At 45.1% G+C, this 25,744-nt stretch overlaps 1 protein-coding gene across 3 annotated transcripts in view; it reads right to left on the reverse strand.

The window, feature by feature from the left end:
- GGACT (gamma-glutamylamine cyclotransferase) overlaps window positions 1-25,744 on the reverse strand; it is a 46,983-nt gene that overhangs the window by 19,719 nt on the left and 1,520 nt on the right. For all 3 annotated transcript variants that reach the window (XM_081548990.1, XM_081548989.1, XM_081548988.1), the window contains exon 2: window positions 23,098-23,260. The gene's annotated coding sequence lies outside the window, so the exon portion shown is untranslated. The remainder of the gene's footprint in view (window positions 1-23,097; window positions 23,261-25,744) is intronic.

The raw sequence follows: 25,744 nt of genomic DNA on the forward strand, positions 1-25,744 counted from the left end.
GGACAAGGCTTAAAACACATGGAAAATGTCCATGAACAAGACAGATACGTAATTAAGTGGAGGTCAGAAGTGAGAGGGGCTCCCCAGGTGGTGGAGTGGTAAAGACTCTGCCTGCCAATGCAGGAGATGCAAGATTTGATCCCTGGATCAGGAAGATTCCCCTGGAGGAGGCCATGGTAACACACTCCGGTATTCTTGCCTGGAGAATCCCATGGACAGAGGAGCCTGACAGTCTATATAGTCCATGAAGTCACACAGAGTTGGACATGACTAAGCGACTGAGCATGCAGACATGGGGGAGACCCAGGCGGCAGAGAAGTGGCCTGGTCTGAGCTGGACGGAGAAGCGGATGGTCCCCTGGCTGTGAAGAGGGAGGTGCCCCACTCCACACCGCCCCGGGGCGTGAGAGCTGAGGCAGGGTCCCCAGGAGGACAGAGGCTCCAAGACATTTCACAGTGACTCAGACTGAAGACGCTCTTATCATGGAAGAAAGAAGTCAGCTGAAACCAACTGGAAGCAAACAGTCAAACCCAGAATGTAGAACATTCTATGGCAGGAAATTTTACTAAAATGATTCATCCTGGATTAAGAGATCTAAAGCACATAGCAGCCCTGGGTAAGGTGCAGACCTTGTTTGGATTCTGATGTGAACCTATCAACTATAAAATGGCATTTCTGAGACAATCAGGAAAATCCTATAGGCATATATCTAAGTAAAAGATGACACCAAGGAATCACAGTTCATATTTCTAGGAATAGCTGATGGCATATGGTTCTATTTTTTTTTTAATGGTCATTTTTAAGAGATGCATACTGAACTATCTAGAAGTTGTAAAATATAAGTGTGGAGAACTTTAAAGTACTTCAAGTGAAGAAAAAGAATTAATGAAGCATATGTGGCAAAATGTTGATCATTATTGACTCTGGGTGATAGATATGTGAGAATCATTGTACTAGTCTCCTACTTCTATACTCTCTAACCAAAAAAAGAAAATTTGAATTATCAATATAAGAAATCACCTGCAATGTGGGAGACCTGGGCTCAAACCCTGGGTTGGGAAGATCCCCTAGAGAAGGAAGGGCTGCCCACTCCAGTATTCTGGCCTGGAGAAATCCATGGAGAAGTCCATGAGGTCACAGAGAGTCGGACACGACTGAGTGACTTTCACCTTTTCAGGTTGGAAGCAAGGCAGTGATTCCACTCTTCCCACTTATTCAACATGGGACATGGAGCCTAGCCCGAGTAATAAGGGCTTCCCAGATGGTGCCAGTGGTAAAGAACCTGCTCGCCATTGCAGGGGGCGTAGGAGATGTGGGCTTCATCCCTGGGTCAGGAAGATCCCCTGGAGGAGGGCATGGCAACCCACTCCAGGATTCTTGCCTGGAGGATTCAATGGAGAGAGGAGCCTGGTGGGCTACAGTCCGTGGGGTTGCAAAGTGTCAGACACGACTGAAGCGACTTAACACGCATGCAGAGTAATGAAGAAAAGGCATACACTGGAGGAAAAAATAAAGCTATCTTTGTTCACAGCTGACACAACTGTATAAAAAATCCTAAAGAACTGACAAGAAAACTACCAGAACCAATAAGTGAATTTAACAGAGTCTTAGAATACAAGGTCAATACACAAAAATCAACTATTTTTGTATACTAGCAGAGAACTAATATATTTTAAAATACAAAGTAGAGTAAAAAAGGGAACTTGAAATTTAGAAATCTAGTATACTTTACAATAGCACCAAAAAATCTGAACTACATGTGGACTTTAACAAAATATGACCTGTAGCTAAAAATTTTATACACTATTGAGAGAGATTAAATATACAAGTGGAGAGATAGACCATGTTCTCATAGATCAGAACTCAATACTGTAAAAATGATAATCCTCCCCAAACTGAATTATAGATTCAACATAATCTTAATGAAAATCACAGTAGGTTCTGGGTTTGTTTTTTTTTTTTTAAGAAATTGATGAGCTGATTCTAAAATGTAAATAAAAGTTCAAATTAGAGAATAGAATAGCAAAAACAATATGGAAGAAGCCAAACAAAGCTTGTATTTCTGTATTTACTACAGAGCCATACACAGACAGCTGCAGAGTTAGAGAGTGCGCATCAAGATCAATCGAGCACTGAGTCACAGACGTCCCTCAATCCTGTTCCTCCCCGACAACAAAAATCAGCCTCCTTCCACCAACAAAAGTGCCTCTGGGGAGCCGGGGGGTCCAGCACCATTCGCCCAGGGACTCAGGAGGAGTCCGGCCCACCTGTGCATCAGGTAATGGGGGCTCTGGAACCAGCAGGGACCCATGAGAGGCTCTACCCCTCTCAGCCGCCACCTGGGAGCACCTGAGAAGACTGAGCTGGGCGGCCACCAACAGACGAGAGCGCCCGGTGAATCCAGGTTTCCAGGGTCCAGCGCCCGCCAGAGCAGGAGACCACGCGCTTGGACACGCTGGTCTGGTAGGAGGGGCAGGCTGACCATGCCAGCATCAACCCCCCCAGGGTAGAGCACTCGGGACTAAACAAGGCCTTCTCCCCCGGGGGAAGGGGGAACGCCCAGCTTCCCCAGGTGCGGGACTGTCAGAGAGACACTTCTCTCCTGCACCCAGGGTATTACATCAGGGGCTCCAGGACTGGAGGCAGAGACAGATGGGAACAAGAGCAGATTAGATTCTCCGAGGTCCTTAATTTCTGTCTGCACTGTGGACTCCATCAGGAATCCCGTCTACAAGCTGCTGGGGAAGCCTCACCCAAGGAGCCCCCGCCTGGCCTGTGGGCACCCCCAGCACCCTGCCTGCCTTGCCCACACCTCCTCAACTGTCAGGCCGGCTCCCTTTACATGCTCCTGAGAGCGAGATGTGGAGAAAGGCTCGGGGACACGCACAGAGAGCAGACCAGGGAGAAAGCACAAACCGGAGCTGCAGCACCGATTTCCTGAAAGTGAGGCTGTCAACAGCCAGCCTGGTGCCTTGGGGGATGAGAAGACACACAAGCCCAAGAATCCTGCCACAAGGGCAGCGGGAGGTGTGGAGCAGGTGTGTTCATACAGGCTGTGAGAGGGCTTCAGAACCCATCAAGGCGGTTAGCAAAGATGGGAGGAGGTGACGGCTACCTCAAATGTGAAAGCAGCAACACGAAACGCCAAGAAACGTGAACAATCGAGGAAATGTGACATCACCAAAGGACAGCAATAATTTCCCAGTATCCAAATCCAAATGCGTGGAGCTCCACAACGTACGCAACAAAGAGTTAAAAATAACTGTTCTAAGGAAACCTGAGCTACAAGAAAACCCAGAAAGGCAAGTCAATGAAATCACAAAAACAACATATGAACAAAATGAGAAAATCAGCAAAGAGACAAATTATTTAAAAAGAACCAGAAAGAAATTCTGCAGCTGAAGGACTCAGAGAAGGAAATGAAAAGCCCACAGAGGGCACCAACAGCAGAACAGACCACACGGAAGAAGCCTCTGGGAGTCAGAGGAACGGACTCTGAAATAACCCAGAATCAGAAGAAGGAAGAAGAAAGAGAGCGAAGAGAGCCTAGGTGAATTATGGGACACAGCAAAAGAACTGAACACATGAATTACTGGAGTTCCAGAAAAAGAAGAAAGGGAGAAGAGGGTAGAAAACTTATTTAAAGGAAAAATGGTGGAGAACTTACCAAACCTGGGAAAAAAAATCTGGACGTGGGTTCATGAAGATATAGGTCACCCCATTATTTCAACCCCAAATGATTTTCTCTAAGATACACTAGGATGAAACTGTTCAAAACATCAAAGACAAAGAGAAAATCCTAAAAGCAGCAAGAGAAAAGACTGAAATCTATACAGGAACACCCATTAAGCTATCAGTGGATTTCTTATCAGAGAGCCAGGAGAGCATAGGATAATATATTCAAAGTGCTGAAACTAAAAAAAACCCAAAAAACTGCCAATCAAGAATACTGTATCTGACAAAATGATGCTTCAGAAGTGAAAGAACAACAGGGAACTATCCAGAAAAACAAAAGCTGAGAGAATTCGTCAGCCTTATCAGAAATGCTTAAGGAACACACTCCAATCAGTATCATGAAAACATGAAAATATACAGCACACTGGTAAAAGTAAACACATAGCCAAATTCAGAATACTCTAATACTGTAATATGGTGTGTTAACCACTTAATTGTGGTACAAAGGTTAAAGGACAGAATACTAACAGATTTATATCTATAAGATGTTTTCTCTGAGTCCCCTGGCAACCACAAGCAAACACCTACAGAAGATTCACAAAATAGAAAGAGAAAGGAATTGGAGCACGCCGCCAGAGAAGGGCAACACGAGAGGCAGAAACGGGAACTGCAAACAGAGAAGAGTAGGATGGCATTAATAAGTGTTTACCTCCCAGTAACTACCTTAACATGCAAACCGAGTTTTCCAACCGAAAGACATGGAGTGCCTGGATGGGATTTAAAAAAACCAAGACCCAACCGTATGTCGCCTACAGGAGAGTCACATCAGCTTTAAGGACACACATAAACTCCAAGTGAAGGGATGGGAAAAGATACTCCAAGCAAGGGAAAGCCAAGAGACCAGGAGTAGCGAGACTTAAATCAGACAAAACAGAAGCCAAAAATGATAAGATTCAAGGAGGGAGGTCAGTTCACCAAGAAGATACAACAACCATAAATATATATACACCTCCAACCTCGGAGCACTGTTAAAGTTAAGCAAATAGTAACAGACCTGAAGTGTGAATTAAGACAAAAGCAAAATTAATAGCAGAGAAGACCCCATTTTCATCAGTGGATAGATCCTGCAGACAGAAAATCAACAAGGAAACATTGGACTTGAACCACAAAGTGAACCTAACAAACATATACAGAATATTCCATCCAATGGTGGCAGAAGAAACATTCTTCTCAAACACACATGGAACTTTCTTTAGGATCGGTCTTATTTTAGGTCACAAAACAAGTCTTAACAAATTAAAGAATACTGAAATCATAGCAAGTATCTCTTCTGACCACAATGGTTTGAAACCAGAGAGCAACAAGACAAAACCTGAAAAATTTATAAATATTTGGAGATTAAATACGCTCCTGAACAATCAGTCAAAGAAAAAAAATCAAAAGAAAAAATTTAAAATTTTAATCCTGCCATTTGCAACAATATCAATGGTATGAGGTACTACGATGGTAGTTATACTGCAGTATATTAAGTGTATTGGAACACACTGCACCTTAAACATAAACAGTGTTATATGACAATTATATCAGCGAATCTGGGGGAAAAAAATCACTGGAACAGTCTTTAGGGGGTGATGGAAATGCTGTAAAATTAGATAGTGGTGGTGGTTGCATAATCTTGTGAATATACTAAAAACCAATGAACTGTACACTTTAATATGGTGAATTTTATGGTATGTGATTTATATCTCAATAAAAATAACTGGTAAAAACAATCAATGGAACAGAATAGAGTCCAGAAGTAGAGCACATTTGTATGGCTAGATGTTTCTGATATAAGTGGCAAGGCAATTCAAGAATGGACCGTCTTTGCAACAAACGATGCTGAACAATGGACTATCCATATGCAAAAAAATGAACTACAACTCTTACCTCACACCATATAAATATACCCGAACTCAAAATGTATCCAACTGCAAGAGCTAAAATTCTAGAAGAAAATCTTTTATTAGGAAACAAGAAGAATAAATAACACAGATAAGCTGGACTTCATCAAAATCAAAAAAGTCTGCCCTCAAAATGCATCCAGGATTACATGAAAAGGCAAACAGAGTGGGAGAAATTGTCTGCAAAACAAAAATTATGTATCGTATAAATGACTTGTGTCCAGAATATACAGACAACTCTTAGAACTCAAGAAGAAGCAAAAGAAGCCAATTAAAAATGGGCAAAAGATTCAAACAGATACTATACCAATGATATATGAATCTCAAATAAGCACCCAAAAAGATGCTCAACATCATTAGTCACTAGGGAAATGAAGAAAACCACAATGAGATACTATCATACACCCACCAGAATGAGCAAAATAAAATTACTGCTAATATCAAGTCATGGTGGCAAAGATGTAGGGTAACTGAAACTCTTGGACCTTGCTTCTGGGAATGCAAACTGGTGCAGTAACTTTGGGAAGAATCTTCAAAGTTAAATGTATATTCACCATATAACCTAGCAGGCTGACTCTTGGGAACACTGCCACCATAAACGATTTCATACATCTACATAAAGACCTGTACCAGAGTGTTTACGGCAGTTCTATTCATAATAGGCAATAGCTAGAAACAACCCAAATGTCCACTAACTTGAGTATCCCTAAACAAACCGAGGGATATAGACAGAATAAAATGGATAAATCTCAAACGCATGTGCTGAGTGAAAGCGGCCAGACACAAAAGACGACGTGCCATAAGAGTCCAGAGACGCTCTGCAAACAGCGCACCACAAGTGCCGGGAAGTGGAGCGGTGACTGCTGAGGGCAGGGCTGGGGGAGAAGCCCGGCAGAGGAGCACGGGGGCACCTTCTGGGTTGAAGGAAATGTCCCGTATCTGATTATGGCGGTGATTCTGTGAGGGCGCACATTTGCCACAACTCAATGAACATTTTTAAAAAATTCACTGAACTTTAATTGTTAAATGGGTATATTTTTTCACACCCAAATCAATAAAGCCTATTTATTTTTTGAAAGGCCTATCAAACATCAGCATTTGAACAAAGCTCTTTTATCCACCGTGATTTCACTTGCTTCTTGTAAAACGTTCGCACTCTTGTGAATTTTAGGCCTTGTCTTTGCCCCAGTGACTTGCCCATTCCTCTCTGCTCCGATTTGAACGAAGATGGCTGAGAAGCCTTTCTCTGTTAGCTTCTGCTCAGGGGAGCTCCACGCAAGCCCATTTCCAGAGACAGCTTCAACTGCCCTGGGTCAAGTTCCAGCCTTGACCGGATGGCTGTGTGGCATCACACTTCCCGGCCAAGTGAAACCCCTTCCTCAGCCAGGCCCCCCAGAAGACGGAGTCCCCAGGGCAGCAAGCACCAGCGAGGACCGTCTCCACTGTTCCCCGCAGGCCCCTCCCAGGTAAGAACCCACAGCCACCTCACCTGCCAGCGTGCCCTGACCCCGCCAGATCCCCCCGGCTTGCCGGCCCGTTGGGTTCGGTTTGTTACAGGCACTTCCATTTCTTCACATAATGGGTCTCTGTTTGGCTAGACTCTTGTCCAGGTTTTCTGTTTATGTGCAAGTGGGTTCCTGGGACACAGTGTCCTCAGAGTACAACTGAGTTATTCTCTAAAGAACTAGGACGTGTGATGGAGCAAGACTGACGTGTGTGTGGAGAAATCTCGGCTGTCTGGGACACCGCCCGCGGCCCGGGCTGCACCCTCCCGCATCTCCTCTGAGGCTGGGGTCGGGGGGTGGGGGCATTCCATCGCGAGCACAGGCCCTCAGACCCCATCAGCCACGCACTGTCTCGAGCACTCAGTCCCAGGAAGCAGGCCCCTCTTTCCTGACTTCGGACTCTGCTCCGCGGTGAGCTCTTGGCTACACTCACCTCTGTCTCATTACACATTGATATTCCTGGGACACTGTCACCTCTCAGGTTTGGTATTTCGAGTTAAAGTTCTCATATTAACCCACCATTACTTATCTAAACCTCCTTGACCTCACCATTAATTATTAATATCTAAGCTTCCTTGGACTCTGTTTTATTACTTTTTGTTTTCTCATATAAGCAAAATTTCCATAATATAGTCACACACTGGCCCTGTGAGCTGCTTATTCCTGATGGTTATTAAGAGGTGAGGCCCACCTCTTGCCTTGTTACTCCCGTTTCTGACCCAGTTTAGAGCTTGTCTTGCCACTGAGGGCTCTCCTGAGACACGAGGACTCTCTTCCCTGGTGATACAAACACCCGAACTATGTGATTTTGAAACGTTCTCCAAGTGGTCCTCCTTTGCTCTCTTCAAAAGGAAAACAGATCTGCGCATCAACAGCATGTTACTTAGAAGAACTTGGCCGCTCTGCAGCCAAGGGTGCTCGCCACACCTCCTCCCGGGCCCCGGGTGGTGGGAGGGCTGCCGGTGTGGGGACTGGCTTCGGGATCAGACCGGCCTGGGCAGTGACGCTGGCAAGCGACAGGACCGCTGAGCCTCAGTGTCCTCCGTCCGATTGCTCAGCCGTGCCTCCCAGAGGCTGTGGGCACCCCTGAGATGGCACAGATGAAGCTCCTGGCACGGAGCCGTCCAGGAGTCTGTCTTAGTCTGCTCTAAGTCACCGTGAACAGCATGACTGATAAGCCACATTTACTCCTCAGTTCAGGAGGGTAAGAAGTCTGCGATCAGGCACCAGCAGGCTCAGTGCTGAGTGAAGGCCCACCTTCTGGTTCACAGAGGGCCTCTCGGTGTATCCTAGCCCAGCGGAAGGGGCAGGGAGCTCGCTGGGGTCCCTTTATCAGGGCACTAATCCCATCCACGAGGGCTCCAACCTCATGACCTAATTGCCTCCCAGAGGCCCAACATCCAAATACGATCACACTGGAGGTCAGGATTTCAACATATGAGTCTTGGTGGGAGGAAACAAACATCGAGACCATAGATGGTAGAGTTATTCTGAATGACACAAACAATAAAGAATGTTACTGATTCTGCTCAAAAGATCACCCCCAGAATCGCCCTGCCCTGAGAAGACAGTGGAAGCAGAGCCTCGCGGCCTGGGGCGTCTTCCAGGCCATGCTTGGCTGCAGGGTCCTAAGGGACTGTGTCCAGGGCCGCCCCAGGGGGACCGCACTCAGCCTCACTGGGAGCAAACTCCCATCCTGCCTACGTCACAGGCTCAGCCACGAGGTCAAATGACCAGAAGTACACAGAAGCACTGTTTAATTTTTCCATGACGTCAGAAGCCCCTGCCCACCAACGCTAGACATTCTATACAGCAAAGTTCAGGGAGGGTAACACGTCGATTTCCATCCCCATATACACACTTTAGTTCTGCATAAACACCACCCTCTCCAAACCTGGTGTAACCGACAACCACAACCAGCGCTTAGAACTTACTAGGAACCAAGTACACCTCCAATAGCTTCGTATATCTTAACTGATGTAATCCTCACAGCAACCTTTGAAGCACCTTCATTTCCATCTTACCTATGAGAAAACTGAGACAAGAGTGTAGGTAGAAAGTGCTGGTCTCGCCCAAAGCCAAACAGCCAGTAAGCGCAGACCGGCTGCCTCCAGAGTTCAGGTGCACCTGTCCCCTGCCCCGGCCCACGAGGCTCTGAAAATGCAGGGCAAAGTCAAAGGGTGCCTCATCCTGAGTCGTAAGCAGTTTATTGACTCATAAGCAGTTTATCGAATTGTACTTGGATAGATGATCTTTACATCCATTACAGGGTGAATGAACTGTGTCCCCTCCAAACTCATATGCTGAAGTCCAGGCCTCCAATACTGACGTCAGGCTGTGACTGCACCAGAGATGGGGTCTTTCAAGAGGTGAATATGTTAACGTGGGTCACTGGGGAAATTTACTGCAACACGACTGAGGCCTTAAAAGAAGATCTGGCCGCCCACGTGCACTGGCCCGGAGGAGAGGCCACGTGAGCACACAGGCAGAAATGTTTTCCTCCCAGTGACTTCATTTTTACTATTTCACCTGTTTAGCAAACACATCAAGGTGTACACAGGTTTATTTCACACTAATACATGTATCTGGAAATTTCTGTCGAATCAGCAGGAGATTCTCTTCAAACAGCCACCTCCTCGCTTCACAGCCAGCCCAGCGCAACAAGAGCAAACCGTGGCGCAGCCAACCAGCCCGTGAGCCGGGAAGGAGCTGCACCTGGATGTCGGGCCTGCGGCCTCCAGAACCGAGAGGGATGAGCTCTGGGGTCCAAGCCCCCGTCCGGGTGTCCCCAACCCCGAGCAGCATCAGGCACCCACCCCTCCATCCTCTGTGTGGAGACCTCCCTCCCTCAGCCTCCACCCAGCACCCCGGCTGGGGGGCTGCCCGACTGCTCCCCTGGGGGTGCCCTGGCCCCTCGGCCCTGGCCCGGCTCTAGCGGGACCGCCCGCTCGCCTCTCTGTGCCATCTCTCCTCCCAGCTCTCTCGCTGGAATCAGGCTCCCCCAGGCTGCCTGCGTGGCCCCCTCTCCTCCTGTGGCCTCTGCCCATACTCGCCCTGAACAGTTACATTCCCAGCCGGCCTCTCCCTGCAGGATCCTCTCACCCACCTCCCTCACCCCCGAGCCACACTGAGCTCCTGAGGCCAAGCGTGAAGCCCCTCAGGGGCTCAGGACATCAGTGTCCTGTCCAGCTGTTTGGCAGCCCGGCCATGCTGCCCTCCGTCCCATGACTGTGGCCTGAGCCCCACCAACTTGGCCCCTGCCCCCCAGCCCTACCCAGAGCCCCTCAGTGACAACCTCTGACGATTACCTGGGACCCCACGCCGCGCTCCCCAGCTCGGTCCTGCTCCATCCCAAAGCCTCCTCAGTCCTTGGCATCTGAGCCCACTAGCCACGCTCCGCCCCACCTTCCAGTCCTCTTCCCTCCTGCCAACCCTCCGAAGGACAGGGACCCACTGGACTCGTCCCCCACGGGACAAAACCTGTGTGGAGAACGTGGACGGACTCATTCGTCTGGTCCTGCGAACTCTCCTTTAGCCAACTGTCTCTATTTTGATCACAAAGAAATAAACGACAACAAAGCAGCTTCCCAGTAAATATTTGGTTGAACTATCAGCATAACATCCTCCAGGTTCATCCGTGCTGTTGTGAACGGCAGGCCTGCCTTCTTTTTTCTGGCTGCGTAAATTTATATACGTGTGTGTGTATAATCCCATGTATATAATGAAATATTGTTCACAGGCGTATACGGATACACACATGGGCTTCACCTACTCGTCTGCCGGTAGGCACTGAGATGGCCTCCACACCGTGCCTTTTGTGAATAAGGTCTTTCAGTCTATATTGATGCTGTTGAACAATCTCTAACTTATGGATTAAAGAGGATTCATCATGTTCTGTATCCTGTAAAAGCCGGGAAGGCAAGCTAATTTTCACAAGACTTTCTAGAAAAGATGTTCTCTTAGCCTTCATCTATATGGAAAGTTTAATTAATGAGAAAAGCAAATTTTCCAAACATTAACATATGTACAAATATACATCTTTTCTTAGAAAAATGCTGTAAGTCCAAGTCATACAAAAAGGAAAACAAAATACATAAAAACAAAGATAATACTGAAAAAAAATATATCTTAGGCTAACTACAAGGTGGCCCTTTTCAAATTTAGTACTTATTAGTCCTTTGACTTTCCCTATCATTTTATGTAACTATGAGACCAACCCCTAAACAATGTTGCTGAATATACATTTTCTTTTTAACCTTATTTTTGGCTGTGGGTCTTCGTTGCTGCGTGGGCTTCTCTCTGGCTGTGGTGCTCGGGCTCCTGGGCATGCGGGCTTTGCGACTGTGGGCGCGGCTTCAGGAGTCGTGGCTCCTGGGCTGAGTTGCTCTGTGCCATGCGGGATCTTCCTGGACCAGGGATCAAACCCATGCTCCCTGCGTTGGCAGGCAGATTCTTTACCACTGAGCCACCAGGGAAGCTCTGAATATACATTTTTCTAAGTAAACAGTTTATGTTTACTCTCTTATGATTCAAGGTCGGCCTATGTATAAATACTAAGCAACAAAACCATTTTAAAACTGTGGAAGAGATTACACTTTTTACTCTCGACACCTGGTGTCACCAGCGTGACACAGTACAGGGCTGTGCGTGCCCCGTGCTGGGTGGGCCCACGGCGGCTGCAGACACACCTTCATGGGCAGGGGAGCCCAGATGCCCAGCTCTCAGCTTCCGCCAGCACCCAGGGAGCTGCATTCTCAGGAATCACACAGGTTTAAAGGACGGTTTTTTATATTTCCTTTTTAATTTTGAACATAGTGATGCAAGGAAAAGACTGGAGCAAAATAAACCTGAAATACTTCTTCTCTGATGTAACAGTTCGTGAGTGATGGTCTGTCGCCACCCCCCAATCTTCTGGCCCGGGGGGTCCCCCGTCTCCTCCCCAGATCCAGTTAATCTTTAGACTGGCTCGCTGATAACTGATAGCGTGACCAGGAACGGAATATCCAAGATCTGTGAACACATCATTCTTTCACGTAATTTATGTTCAGGTCAGACATCAGAGGGGGTAGGTTTCAGGAAGGAGAAACACAATCCTTCCGACATCATGAGTAAAGGACGCAGGGCGGACCCGTGAGAGGACGCGTGAGAACTGTGGAGCCTGGTTCAGCTGCCCGGCCACCGAATCCCGCGTCTCACTACGGAAAGTCCAGGCACAGCGGCACTTGTAAGATGAGACTGAAAAGTTACAGCCACGGTACTTCGCGACTTGAAAAGCTGGGTTAAAACGAGGTAACTGCCTAGTAGCTCTCATGTGTTTCCTGACACAAAGGGGTCCCGCAAAGCCCTCTCTGCAGAAACTGGCTTCTAATCACTGAAGTCCAGGAACAGATCTGCTGACCAGTCAGCAGTAAGAAAGCACAGGTAGTTCCATACATGGTCAGCATCTCATCAGAAGACTCTGAAGATGACACTGCTTGGCGGCTGCACGCGGGTCACCTGGGCAGACTCGAACCACCTGGTCCTTTCCACCTCCTCCTTCCCCTGACTGCTTGTTGGCAAGACCTCCTCCTTCCTCCCCCACTTCATCACGGCTTGATGAGCACCCCCCCAAGTGGTCTCACTGCCCTCAGGCTGCCCTCCCGAGTCCCAGCCTGGGGCTCCGGCAGGCAGCCTCTCAGGTGATCCCCTGTGATCCTGCCCCTCCGGCGAAGGCTGGGTCTAGGGATTCACTTCAAACAGAACACAGAGGAACTGAGGCGCTGTCACCTCCGAGGCTGGGCTCCATCTGAGCCCCTCGCTCTCCGGAAAGCCAGTGACAAGCCTCTCTAAGTCAGGAGACGCCCACGTGGAGAGGAACCGAGGTCTTCCAAGAGAGAAAGAGAGGACCCAAGGCCTGTGGGTTGTCATGTGGGTGAGCTCAGATCCCCCCAAGTCAGCCTGGAGCAACCACAGTCCCGCCAGCCCGAGCTAGAGCCACCCAGCAGAGTGACCCCCCGAGTCTCACCCCGCCCCCGAACTGTGGGCAGGTGTGTGCTGTTTTCAGCCGCTGGCGCTGGGGTGAACTGCTCTGCAGCTACAGGTAACACATTCAGAGGGTCGAGTCTCTGCTGCTCACAGCGGTCAGCCACCGTCCAGCCCCGCCTCTCTCCACCTCACACCGCCCGGGGGGTTCAATCCGGCCCCCGCTCTAGGCTTTTAAATCCCAAGGAGAGTCATGCTAGGTGCACAGGAACCCTCAGAGAAGATGTCAGAGCACACCCCCAGGACCACAGGAGCAGGTATTACTCCCGTCAGCGGGGGAGCAGGGCGCAGACCGAAGGACCTGTGCTTTTGCACTGGACGTGTTTCACTTCCTCATCAGATGAAACCCTGATGCCTTTAGATGTGTGACCATGTTCAAGGTGTTTCATCCCTCTGAACCACAGTTACACCACGTACAAAATGGGGATAATAATGCCTACCTCCAGGACTGATGTAGTAGGATTATATGAGAGAATGTATTCAATGCATCAAAATTCTGGCACACGGTAATTTTAGTAAGTATCAGTCCCCTTCTGAGAGAGGATAAATCAAAGAATTATCATAAGGACTAAGCAACAGAATGTATCACATATATGTAAGTACTTGGCACGGAGCTTGTGTCCAACAGATGTTAGTTCCTTTTTAACTCATCCATAAAAAAAGCAGTATCCTAGTCATCTAGCGTGGTTGAATAGTGTCCTTTATAATGAAGCTTAACCTTTTACACACAGAAAAAAAACTGAATAAATAAGGCCTCTCTGCATCAGTAATATATACATTATATAATTATGAAATAACATTATAATAGCCAAGAGGTGGAAGCCCCCCAAATGTCCATCAATGGACAAACAAACAAAATGTGGTCTCTATACATGATCATCAGCCCTGAAGAGGAAAGAACTCCAGGCACACACTACAACTTGGATGAACCTTGAGGACAATGTGCTAAGTGAAATAAATCAATCACAAAAAGACAAAGACTGTTACAATTCCACTTACAGGAGGTACCCAGAGTCATCAAATTCAGAGAGACAGAAAGTAGAAGGATGGTTGCCAAGGGCTGCAGAGAGAAAGAAATGGGGACTTGTTGACTGGGTAAAAGTTTCAGTTCTGCAGGATGAAAGAGTTCTGGAGATCTGTGTGCAACAATATAAATATACTGAACCGTACACTTAACAATGGTTAGGATGGTAAATCTCATGTTTTTTAAAAACCACTATTAAATATAAGAAAATAAACTTTTAAATGATGCAACTTGTATCGTTTATGCTTTCATAATAACACACACTCACCATGCTGATTCATTATGGACTGTACTACAGACAGGTCTATGCAGTTTGTGGCCCTGAGTCAAATCTGTGTTAAGCTTCAGGAGTTGCTCTAGAGTCTGCTTTTCTGAATAAATATCTGGGATTTTTTAGGATTCAAGTAATAAGGGAAAAAGTGGAACCTGATACATTTCACTAATATTTGTTGTACCATTGGAGAATTTTAAGATGTTAAAACAGGAAGAAATTACATTTTAAAGTGGAAGAAAGTGAAATCTAGACTTTAATCAAACTACATTATTTGCCTGAGGTCATAGTTACAGGTAATAATTATGAGAAAAGCTGGAAAGAGGAACCATCTCCTGGCTCCCTCCACAATCCTCTTCGACAAGGAACGGATTTCCCCTCTCCAGAACTCCTCTGAACCGCACTGTTTAATACGCCGCCACCAGGGGGCAGCAGGGGCTTTAGTCCTGTGTTCTAAACCCTGGACTTAAAGCCCCAATAAATTTCCATCATGCCTTCCTCCAACCCCCTCCAAAAAATACATATATCTAAGACTTTATTAATACCAATAAGCATAAAGTTTAAAGAATATCCATAATAACTCTTAAAACAAAGACTTGGGTCCAATGGAGGTAACATCCTTACTAATCCTTCAGTATTTTTGATGTACTCCAATCCAACGGATGTAGTAAAGGTCTATCAATACGTTAGTTTTAAACCAAAAATGACTTAACCACAGAAACCCATTTCTCTTCATTTTGAACTGAATTTTCCTGATACTTGGCCTCCGAGGCTTCAGACCACAGCAACCTGAAGCCCTTCTGGCCATCTGTCCTCAATCTCCCTTCCTTGGTCAGACGCATTTTTCTTTCTGATGCCCTATGTCACAAAGGAAGGTCTGTCAATAGGTCTGACCCTCCAGCAACTTTCCAGAAGCAAAAGCAGAGAAAGTCTGGTCACAAAGTAAAACCTACATGGACACTACTCTTCCAATTAGATGACAATAAGGTCCACTCTTTTTAAACGATACTACCAGAAGCTCAAACCACAGCAGCTAAGGGGTGAGACCCGAATTTAAAGATAGGCCCTATCTTAGTGATGACCTTGTGTACCCCAAGACTTCATGGTTTCACCGAATGTGAGCGGTGAGCGACAACACCACCAGGGATGCTCTAGTAATTAGTCCAGGAGTCAGCTCCACACTTGCAAGAAACAGTGACCAGTGGCCAAGGTCCTAAATCGTCCAGTGGGAGACATATGAGCTCTATTTCACAAATCTCAAATGGTTTTCTTCCTGCGCTCAACATGCTTTCAGAAGGAAAAAGAGTTCACACACAAGCATTTACTGCTGCCTCAGACACACAGGAGCAGAGTCCATTTCTAAAGGACAACAGGGCTCACAGAGCTAAAAGGCACTCAAAGAAATCACTCTCTGCCTACATCCATGTGCTCTCATGGAATTAACTATTCACCAATCAATCTAATCTAGCATAAAACTGGCAAGAGAAATCACAGTGCTAATGGTAAAAGCACATGTCTTTGGGAGCAAGACATGCACCAGACACATATAATGAATTATCACTGCAAAATGCATCATGGTCCAGACACTATTCTGTAAACCTCGGCCAAATATGATGTGCCAGTGGGTGAGATTCAAGGACGACTCTTATCTGTAAAATAATCTGGTTTTAATCTAGTTATTTTCTGATGTAGAATATTTAACATATTAAAATGTAGAATATCACCAGAATACCAGAAATATTTATAATGGATATATAAAATAAATTTAGTTCAGTAATTTATTCAAGAATTATTTAAAATATTTCTATGGTACTCAAAAAACTGCAATCAGATAATTAAAACAAAAAACAACACACCAATTAAGGTGGCTCAAATTTTAAAAACATTACAATATCAAGTGCTGTCAAGGATACACTCTCATGCATTCCTGATAAGAGATGCAAAATGGTGGGGCTTCCCTGGTGACTCAGCAGTAAAGAATCCATCTGCCAAAGCGGGAAATAAGTGTTCCATCCCTGGGTAGGGAAGATCCCCTGGAGAAGGAAATGGCAACCCACTCCAGTATTCTTGCCCGAGAAATCCCATGGACAGAGGAGCCTGGTGGGCTACAGTCCATGGGGTCACAGAGAGCCGGGCACCACTTAGTGACTGAACAACAACAGCCACTTTGGGAGACAACTTGGCATTTTCTTACGAAGTTCAACATATACCAACCCCCTGACCCAGCCATCTAGTCCTAGGTATCCACCGTAGAAAGATAAAAACTTTTGATCACATAAAATCCCATAAACAAATGTTTGTAGCAGCTCTATTCATAATCACCAAAAACTATGAAGAATCCAAATGTTCAACAGATGTTCAACAGTGAGTAGACAAACTTGTGCTATGTCCATAGGATGAAGAAAGGATCCACACGTGGGTGGATCTCAAAGATGTCCTCTGAATGTAAGAAGCCAGTCTCAAAGGTTACATACTGTATAACTTCACTTATGGGACGTTCTGGGAAAGGCAAAAGTATAAAGATGGAGACCAGATGAAGAGTGGTCAGAAATCAGGGGGAGGGGGAGGGTTTGACTTCAAGAGGCAGAATGAGGGAGGGCGTCTTTGGCTTTCTGGGTATTTCTGGTGATGGAAGTGCTCTACAAGGTTACAGGAATCAGTTTTAAAACTCAAAGTATTACACAACAAGAAAGGTCAATTTTACTTTATATCAATTCAAATAATAATAGTGACTGAAAGCATGAGGGCATGCAATTGATGTAAAACAATGAGATAAAAACAAAAGGTAGATGTGAGAATAAAAGCATTCTGAATTAAGATGGCACATATTCATTATTATAATTAAAACAGACTAAGAGATACATTAATATAAACCAAATACAATGAAAGAGCTTTGCTTTGATCTTGCTTTGAATAAAACAGCTGAACAGACTATTTTAGGCAACTGGGGATATTTGAATACAGTATTGCTGCTGCTGCTGCTGCTGAGTCGCCTCAGTCGTGTCCGACTCTGTGCGACCCCATAGACGGCAGCCCACCAGGCTCTGCCGTCCCTGGGATTCTCCAGGCAAGAAACCGGAGTGGGTTGCCATTTCCTTCTCCAATGCATGAAAGTGAAAAGTGAAAGTGAAGTCGCTCAGTCGTGTCCGACTCTTAGCGACCCCATGGACTGCAGCCTACCAGGCTCCTCCGTCCATGGGATTTTCCAGGCAAGAGTACTGGAGTGGGGTGCCATTGCCTTCTCCGGAATACAGTATTACACAATATTAAAGATTTTTTGTTAATTGTTAGGTAGGATTGTAGTTATTTAAAAAGTAAAGTTTTGAATAAAATGCAATACAAAAATATTTAGGGATGAGGGATACTTCCGGTTCAAGATGGCAGAGTAGGACATGAGCTTATCTCCTCCTGTGAAAGCAACAAAACTTCAACTACCTGTTGAACAATCATGGACAGGAGGACGCTGGAACCCACCAAAAAGATACCCGTGTCCAAAGACAAAGCAGAAGCCACACTGAGATGGTAGGAAAGGCACAATTACGATAAAATCAAATCCATACCCCCCGGGTGAGTGAGAGAGCCCATAGACCCCAGGCCTGGGTTGTCTAAGGCCCAAGAACTACCAGGGAGGGAGCACAACCCCACCAGCAGATAATTGGATTAAAGTTTTACTGAGCAAGGCTCTGTCCACCAGAGCAAGACTCAGTTTTTCCCACCACCAGTCCCTCCCATCAGGAAGCTTACACAAGCCTCCTAGCCTGCTCCATCGGACGGCAGACAGAAGAACCACAATCCCACAGTGGCTAAAACAAAAACCACATTTCGGGAAAACAATGGGGAAGATGCAAGAAATGTTTACCAAGGAACTAAAAGAACAAACAAAGATGAATAATACACTAGAAAGAACCAATAGCAGAATAACTGAGGCAGAAGAACGGATAAATGACCTGGAGGACAGAATGTTGGAAATCACTTGCTGCAAAACAGAATATAGAAAAAAGAATGGAAAAAAAAAAATTAAGACAGCCTAAGAGACCTCTAGGACAACATTAAATGCAACAACATTCGCATTACAGGCGTTGCAGAAGGAGAAGAGAGAGAGGGAAAGAACCTGAGAAAACATCTGAAGGGATAATAGCAGAAAACTTCCCTAACACGGGAAAGGAAATAGACAACCAAGCCAAGAAAGCAGAGGGTCCCAGGCAGGATAAACCCAAGGAGGAGCACCGTGCGACACAGTAATCAAACTGACAACAATTCAAGACAAAGACACAATGTCAAAAGCAACCAGGGAAAAACTACAAATAACATACAAGGGGACTCCCTTCAGGTTATCAGCTGGTTTCTCAACAGAAACTCGACAAGCCAGAAGAGAATGGCATGACATGTTAAAGTGATGAACGGGAAGAACCCACGACCAAGATGACTCTACGCAGCAAGCCTCTCATTCAGATTTGATGGAGAAATCAAAAGCTTTCCAAATCAGCAAAAGTTCAGAGAATTCAGCACCACCAAACCAGCTTTACAACAAATCCTAAGGGAACTTCTCCAGGCTGGAAACACAAGAGAAGACCTACAGAACATAAATCCCAAACAATTAAGAAAATGGTAAAACAGGACCATAGATATCGATAATTACCTTAAATGTAAATGGATTAAATGCACCAACCAAAAGACATAGACTGGCTGGGTGGACGAAAACATGTACATATATGCACTTCCACTTATCACATCACTCTGCGTGACCCCCAAAATTGTGTGTAATTATTTTATATTGTTAGGTTAATCACGTCCCCATTATGGCCTGCAGTTGTAATTATCTTTTATTTTTTGTTTGGCTATTGTGAAAACTGATAAACGTCTTTTACTATTGCGATTATGTAACTATTACTCATTTAATACCACTGTATCAGGATTGGTCAACAGAAAAATAATAGAATTCTATATCATGAAAACTACTATTTAATAGAAAAACCTGTAATCACTTTTTAAAATCTAGATGCATATCAATTATCTTGGAATTTTTTGAAAAATACAAATACCCAGGTATTGCTTTTTTTCTCCAAAGTTCCAGATATATTTCTAATGAGAAGCCATGTTTAAGAACACCAGAACTATATGATGATCTTTGATTCCTATCTAGTTTGTTTCATTTATTTCTATTTCATATCCAGTGCTCCCATTTCATTTAGTTTATGTTTTCCAATTTCTCCATCTCTTTTTTTTGATGTTCCTTCTCAAGCCTTTATCAAGCATAGTATAAAAGCTTTGTATACGTATATAAATATGTATTATATATATTTTAGAAAACATACGAATTTTTGCCTAACTAAAAAATGTATGACATTTTGATTCCACTTGTTTGACTTAGGATGAAAACTAGATTTCTAATTTTAAAAGTTGGCATGCAACAAGCCACAAAAGTTTACTGTGTAGCACAGGGAACTATAATCAATATAATAACATATAATGGAAAATAATTTCAAAAATAATATACGTGTATACGTATAATTGAATCACCTTGCAGTGGACCTGAAACATTGTGAGTCAACTCACTGCAATGAAATATATATATTAAGAAAAAAAACATCTAGGGGTGAAATGAAATAGGTTCTGATATTTGCTTCAAAATTCTCCAGAAGCAAGCCAATGAACAAAAACTCAAAAAGCAAAGAAAGGAGGGCAATTGAAGCAGGTATGGTAAAGCTAGGACGGTGTGTGGGTTCTGCCACCATGGGTTCACGAGGGTTTACTGTGCTCTTATTTGAGGAGGGCTGAAGATGTTTCTACCCTGATGCCAGGAAAGATTGAGGGCAGGAGGAGAAGTGGGTGACGGAGGATGAGATGGTTGGATGGCATCACTGACTCAGTGGACATGAGTTTGAGCAAACTCTGGGAGTTGGTGATGGACAGGGAAGCCTGGCGTGCTGCAGTCCATGGGTTGCAAAGAGTCAGACATGATTGAGCGATTGAACTCAACTGGAGATGTTTATTTAAAAAATGATGAGAGGAAAAAAACCAGGGACTTATTTTTCATAAATACTCCCAAGAATGCCATCTAGCTGTTCTTTATTCATTTAGAAGATAGACTAATTTCCCCTCACAGCTTTATAGGCTTTTATAATCTGCATCTAACTTTACAGAAAAGCAAGTCAAGAGAGAAAGAGTAATTCAAAGCAGCTGTGATTTGTCTCAAAAATAATGGCTTAAAGAATGCTTTTAAATCTCGTTTAATGCTCATAAATTATTAAGAGTATCATGAGCTGTAGAAATATTAATAGTTTTCATTAATTTACCTGCTATATCTACCTAAGTGCAGATGACAACAGCAGGAAGGGGTAATTAATGCTTAAAAAGCTTTAAAGGCAGATGTAGGAATGGACAGAGACAAGAACACAGCACAAAACGAGTTCTCTCTAATTGACTCTCTCTCTCTCTGCTTTACTCTGGTGTAACTCCAACGGTCAGAGGTCTATAAAAGCACTCCCAACCAACTGGAAACGAGTTCTTCCTCAGTGGGGGTCTGTCAGGAGGGAGGCCCAGCTCTCGGTCAGTCAGTATTAACAGAGAAGAAAATACTGGGTTGACCAAAAAACTCCTCTGGGTTTTTCCATGAGATGGGACTGGAAAACCTGAACAAGCTTTTCGGCCAACCCAATATTATAATATGAATTTCATTTATCATACGGCAGTATTTAAGGCTAGTGTGCAAAAAGAATTACACAGGCAAAAGCAAGAGAAAAACCAGAAGGTAAAATAGCTGCAGCTGCAAAACCCCCACCAGGGTGCAGAAGCAGGAGCGACCTGGAGGGGATGCACAGGGCACAGGAGTCAGTCAGAGAAGATCCTGACCGCCGCTCCACGGAGACACAAACGAGGAGGTTTCACAGAAGACCCCCCGCAGGAAACCACCACTGTCGGAGAGGCCCCAGGAGCCTAGGAAGGCCGAGTGACCAGGATAACTGTCAGCACCTGACCGCAGCAAGGTGACGGCAGAAAAGCCCCCAAAGAGGCCCCGTCCTCAGCCCCAGAGCCTGGGCCCCGTCACCCTGCACTGGTACAAGGGACTCCATGGATTGCGTGCAGTTCAAGTTATGGGCCTGAAGATGGGGAATTACCCTGGATGCTCCAAGGGGGCCCAATCGAACCACGAAGCCTGCAAGGGGAGCCGTTCTCCTGGCTGGGGGGCCCCAGGGACACAGACAGGCTCCCTTGCAAGTGGAGGCTGCGAAATCAAGAAAACACACTCGCCTCCAGAGCTTCTGGGGGGACACAGCCCCCCAAGACCTGGATTTCAGCCCAGTGACACCCAGCTAGACTCCTGCCCTGGGGAACAGGACAATCCATCTGGGTGGTTTCAAGCTCTGGCAGGACCAGGAAACTAAGACAAAGTCGGACCCACTTCCTCAGTCACCGGGCCTCGCCTGAGCCTCCCCTGCTGCCACTGTGCCTCCTCACTTCCCCATGAAGAAGGGCACTTGTGATTAAACAACGTGCCTTCCACGTCTCACGTCTCCACTCAAAGTATCCCCCCCACCCCCCAAGAAAAGTTCTCCCGACGGTAGAGCCTGCTTAACCATGCAGGCGAGGTCAGGACCCCACTCCAGGCCTTCTCTTAGCACCTGCTCCTCTCAGTTTGGGCCTGGCTTGACTGAATTCTTTCCTTCAGAGTCTACACTTATTGAGCGTTTACTAAACGCTAAGCACCATGCAAAGGAATTTTTGTGGGTTCTCTCATTCAAGCCTCCCCAAAACCCTAGCAGGTAGACGCGATTATTATCCTCCATTTTTTAAATTAAGAAGTTCAAAATCACCCAGCCAGCATGTGAAGCCAGGCAGTCTGACACAGGAGTCGGTGCCCTTAACCATGCCATTAGCACCTGCCTCTTACGTGAGAAATGTAGATTCCAAGATCTCGTGCCTTTATTAACAAAATACTCCCAGTATTCTGCACAGAGTAGATAATTAATAGCTGCTGAATATGAACAAATGGGACAAAATGGCTTTTCCACCTACTATTCTTTTTTTAAGAAAACTTTTTCATTTGGGGAAGTCAAAGATATACAGAAGTAATGATATGATGACCCCCAAAATACCCATCTCCCAACATCAAAACTTGTCAACGTAGGACCCATCTTGAAGGCCAACATTTAATCAAATTAATATTATACTAGCTAGTAGAAAGAGCCCCATTCGGTATTCTTTTTCAGAATCACATGTACCTATTTCATCATATGCTCATTAATCTTTGTTAACAGATTTTTTTTTTTAAAAGAGCTTAAAATGGGCAGGTATTTCTTCAAGAGACACAAAACAGGGATACTGTAAAGGGGAGATTGACATTTTTTTCTCCTATGTAAAATTAAGTTTTTCTTCAGAGTATAAATACTGTAAACAAAGTTTAAAAATAGGGAAACAGTTGGAACACTTGACAAAAGATTAGCATCCTCAATGCACACAGAATTCTTACAAATCAGTCAGAAAAAGACCAATGGCACATTATCTAGAAAAAAATGGGTTTCAACAGACAGATTCACCACTATTCCTAAAAGACAAAAAGACAGGACTTCCAGCTGACGCCCTCTGTCAACATACTTTCTCTGGTTCTCTACGGTTTAGAACACCAAACACTCCAGAAAAGAGGAAAACAATCCTCACCTGTAAGCTTCTTTCTTCAAAACCGCACAGCCTGGGAATCCTGCATCAGAGTGAGTCTGAAGAGTGTTTGACCTCAGAATCCTTCCAAACAGGATGCCAGGACAAGTAGTTCCACCTCACAGTGGGACCAGAAGTCCATGGACCAAGTGTCCAGTTCTCAGTCCTGCCGGGGATGAGATGAAGAGGAAGGTGAGTGAAGAAAGCTGAGTGTTTAAGAAATGAGGGCTTACAGGCTAAAGCACCCAGCCCCTTGGATGGCATCTCAAACCTTGGGTGTGTGGCTTGGAAGGAAGGGACTGCCATTCCGTGGAAAAATGTGACCCAAGGGGCTGAAGGATGCCTAGAATAGAGGCAAGCTAGCACTGGTGTAGCAGAGGGGCCCAAAGTTCCCGACTTTGAGAAACAGCAGTTATAGCCCCTCCTTCAGATAAGGAAAATAAGAATGGAGTGTATCTTCAGCCATAAGGGTAAGATTATTTTAGGAATACTGAGTTTCCTGCACGTGAATTTGAGTCTTTTTTTAGGAAAAGATTTTTTTTTTTATGATGTGGACCATTTCTAAAGTCTTTATTGAATTTATACAGTATTGGTTCTGTTTTATGTTTTGGTTTTTTGAAGGATCTTAGCTCCCTAGCCAGGAATCAAACCCTCGTCTCCCTGCATTGAGCAAAATCTTAACCACTGACCTGCCAGGGAAATCCCCTAGAATCTTTTAAAGTCCTAAATTAAGAAAAAATAAAATGCAGGGACTTCCCTGGCAGTCCAAGGAAGACACCACACTTCCAATGCAGGGGGTGCAGGTTCAATCCCTGGTCAGGGAATTAAGATTCCATATAAGGCATGGTACAGCCAACAAATAAAATAGTGACTCATTCAACAGTTAGGAAAAACATTCAAACCACATCTGAAGCATACTTGCCATAAATGGTGACTCTGACTCTAATTAAGCCTTTAGATCTACCTTGCAGTTTATGCAGACACAGTAGATAGAGGAACAAGCTAAACCACACTATATACAAAGCTGAATAAACCCAGAATGAGAGGTGTCCAGAGCCAACCAGGTGATACCAGTAAACCATGGCATTAAAGAAACCCACAGAACTGCTCCAGACCAGAGTCAGCAAACTCCGGCCTGCAGGTGGAGTTTAAAACAAAAACCTTTGGAAACGATTTTCCTAGAACACAGCCATGCTCATTCACATATCATCCATGGTTGAGTCTTTAAAGCAACACAGCTGAGTGTTGCAATGGAGACCACATGGCCTAAGAAGCCTTAAAGAGTTAGTAACTAGCCCTTTTCATTAAGTCTGTCAACCTCCTGTCCTGGACCAAGAGACAACAGACACTCAACAAAACACCTTGTGTGGCCCTTTTTGATTCACACAAGCCAAGAGTAAAAGTGCATTTCTGAGGCAATCAAGGAAATCTGTGGACTGGGTTCTAGAAAACATTAAGGAAGTATTGTCAATTTGATAAAGAGATAACAATGGTATTATGGTTATACAAGAAAATGCCTTTTTGGAGGTACATACCACACTAGTTGGGCTTCCCAGGTGGCTCAGTGGTTAAGAATCCATCTGCCAATGCAGGAAACCCGGGTTCGATCCCTCGGTTGGGAAGATCCCCCGGAGAAGGGAATAGCAACCCATGCCAGTATTAATGCCTGGGAAATTCCACGGGCAGAGGAGCCTGGCAGGCCAAAGTCCATGGGGTCGCAAAAGAGTCAGGCATGACTTAGCAATAACTAAACAAAAGCAACTCCCCTAGACAAGGGTGAAATATGTTATCTGCAATTTAAACTGCTTCAACAAAAAGATAAGCAGATACAGCCAAAAAAATCATTTTAATCAACTGTTAAATCTAGTTGATGGATATACGGAAGTTCATTATACCATTCCCTTCCCTTTTAAATTTGCTTTAATAAAAAGGAAATTAAAAATCAGAGCTCTGATCAAAAACTAGAGTTTATCTCCAGAGGGCCTTTCTCTCTAAGCAGGCCTCCGGTCCCACCCTCCTTACAGAGTTTCATCCCTATTTCTCCAACATGGTTACAAGGTCCCCTGGAGCAGGAAATTGGCAACCCACTCCAGTATTCTTGCCTGGAGAATCTCATGGACAGAGGAGCCTGGTAGGCTACAGTCCACAGAATCACAAAGAGTGGGACAGGACTGAGCCTGCACGCACACAGGCACAGTCTGCCACCAGGAATGCTGGTCCCCATTCCACTCCTCTGCCTGTAAAAATTCTACCCTGGGTCCAAGGTGAAGCCTCACTATGACCTCCCCCAGTCTTCTGGCAGGAATTCATTTCCCAGTGCTCTAACTGCCCTTGGGCACTTTCTTCATCCTCCAGAAATGTTAGCTATTTCCCATGTCTATTACCTTGTGATGTCATACAAACCCGAGACTTCTACTAACTGTAAACCAGTTTCAGGTGGTATAATATGGAGGCATAGTAACACCTTCCACGTTGTAATCTCTGCCTACTCTCTGCTAGCTCTTGGATCCAATCTAGGCAAGGTCATCTTGCCCTGAGCAGTTCAATTAAAGAATGAATTCCTGTTACACAAGATGCCGGCCGTGTTTAACCAACGCTCTCTTCATAAAATCTCTAATCTGAGCGTTACCTCTTGGATGAAGAAGGTCCT

This window comes from Giraffa tippelskirchi, chromosome 12 (assembly GCF_054371585.1).
Source record: "Giraffa tippelskirchi isolate mGirTip1 chromosome 12, T2T-mGirTip1v1.2.pri, whole genome shotgun sequence".
NCBI classification, from domain to species: domain Eukaryota; kingdom Metazoa; phylum Chordata; class Mammalia; order Artiodactyla; family Giraffidae; genus Giraffa; species Giraffa tippelskirchi.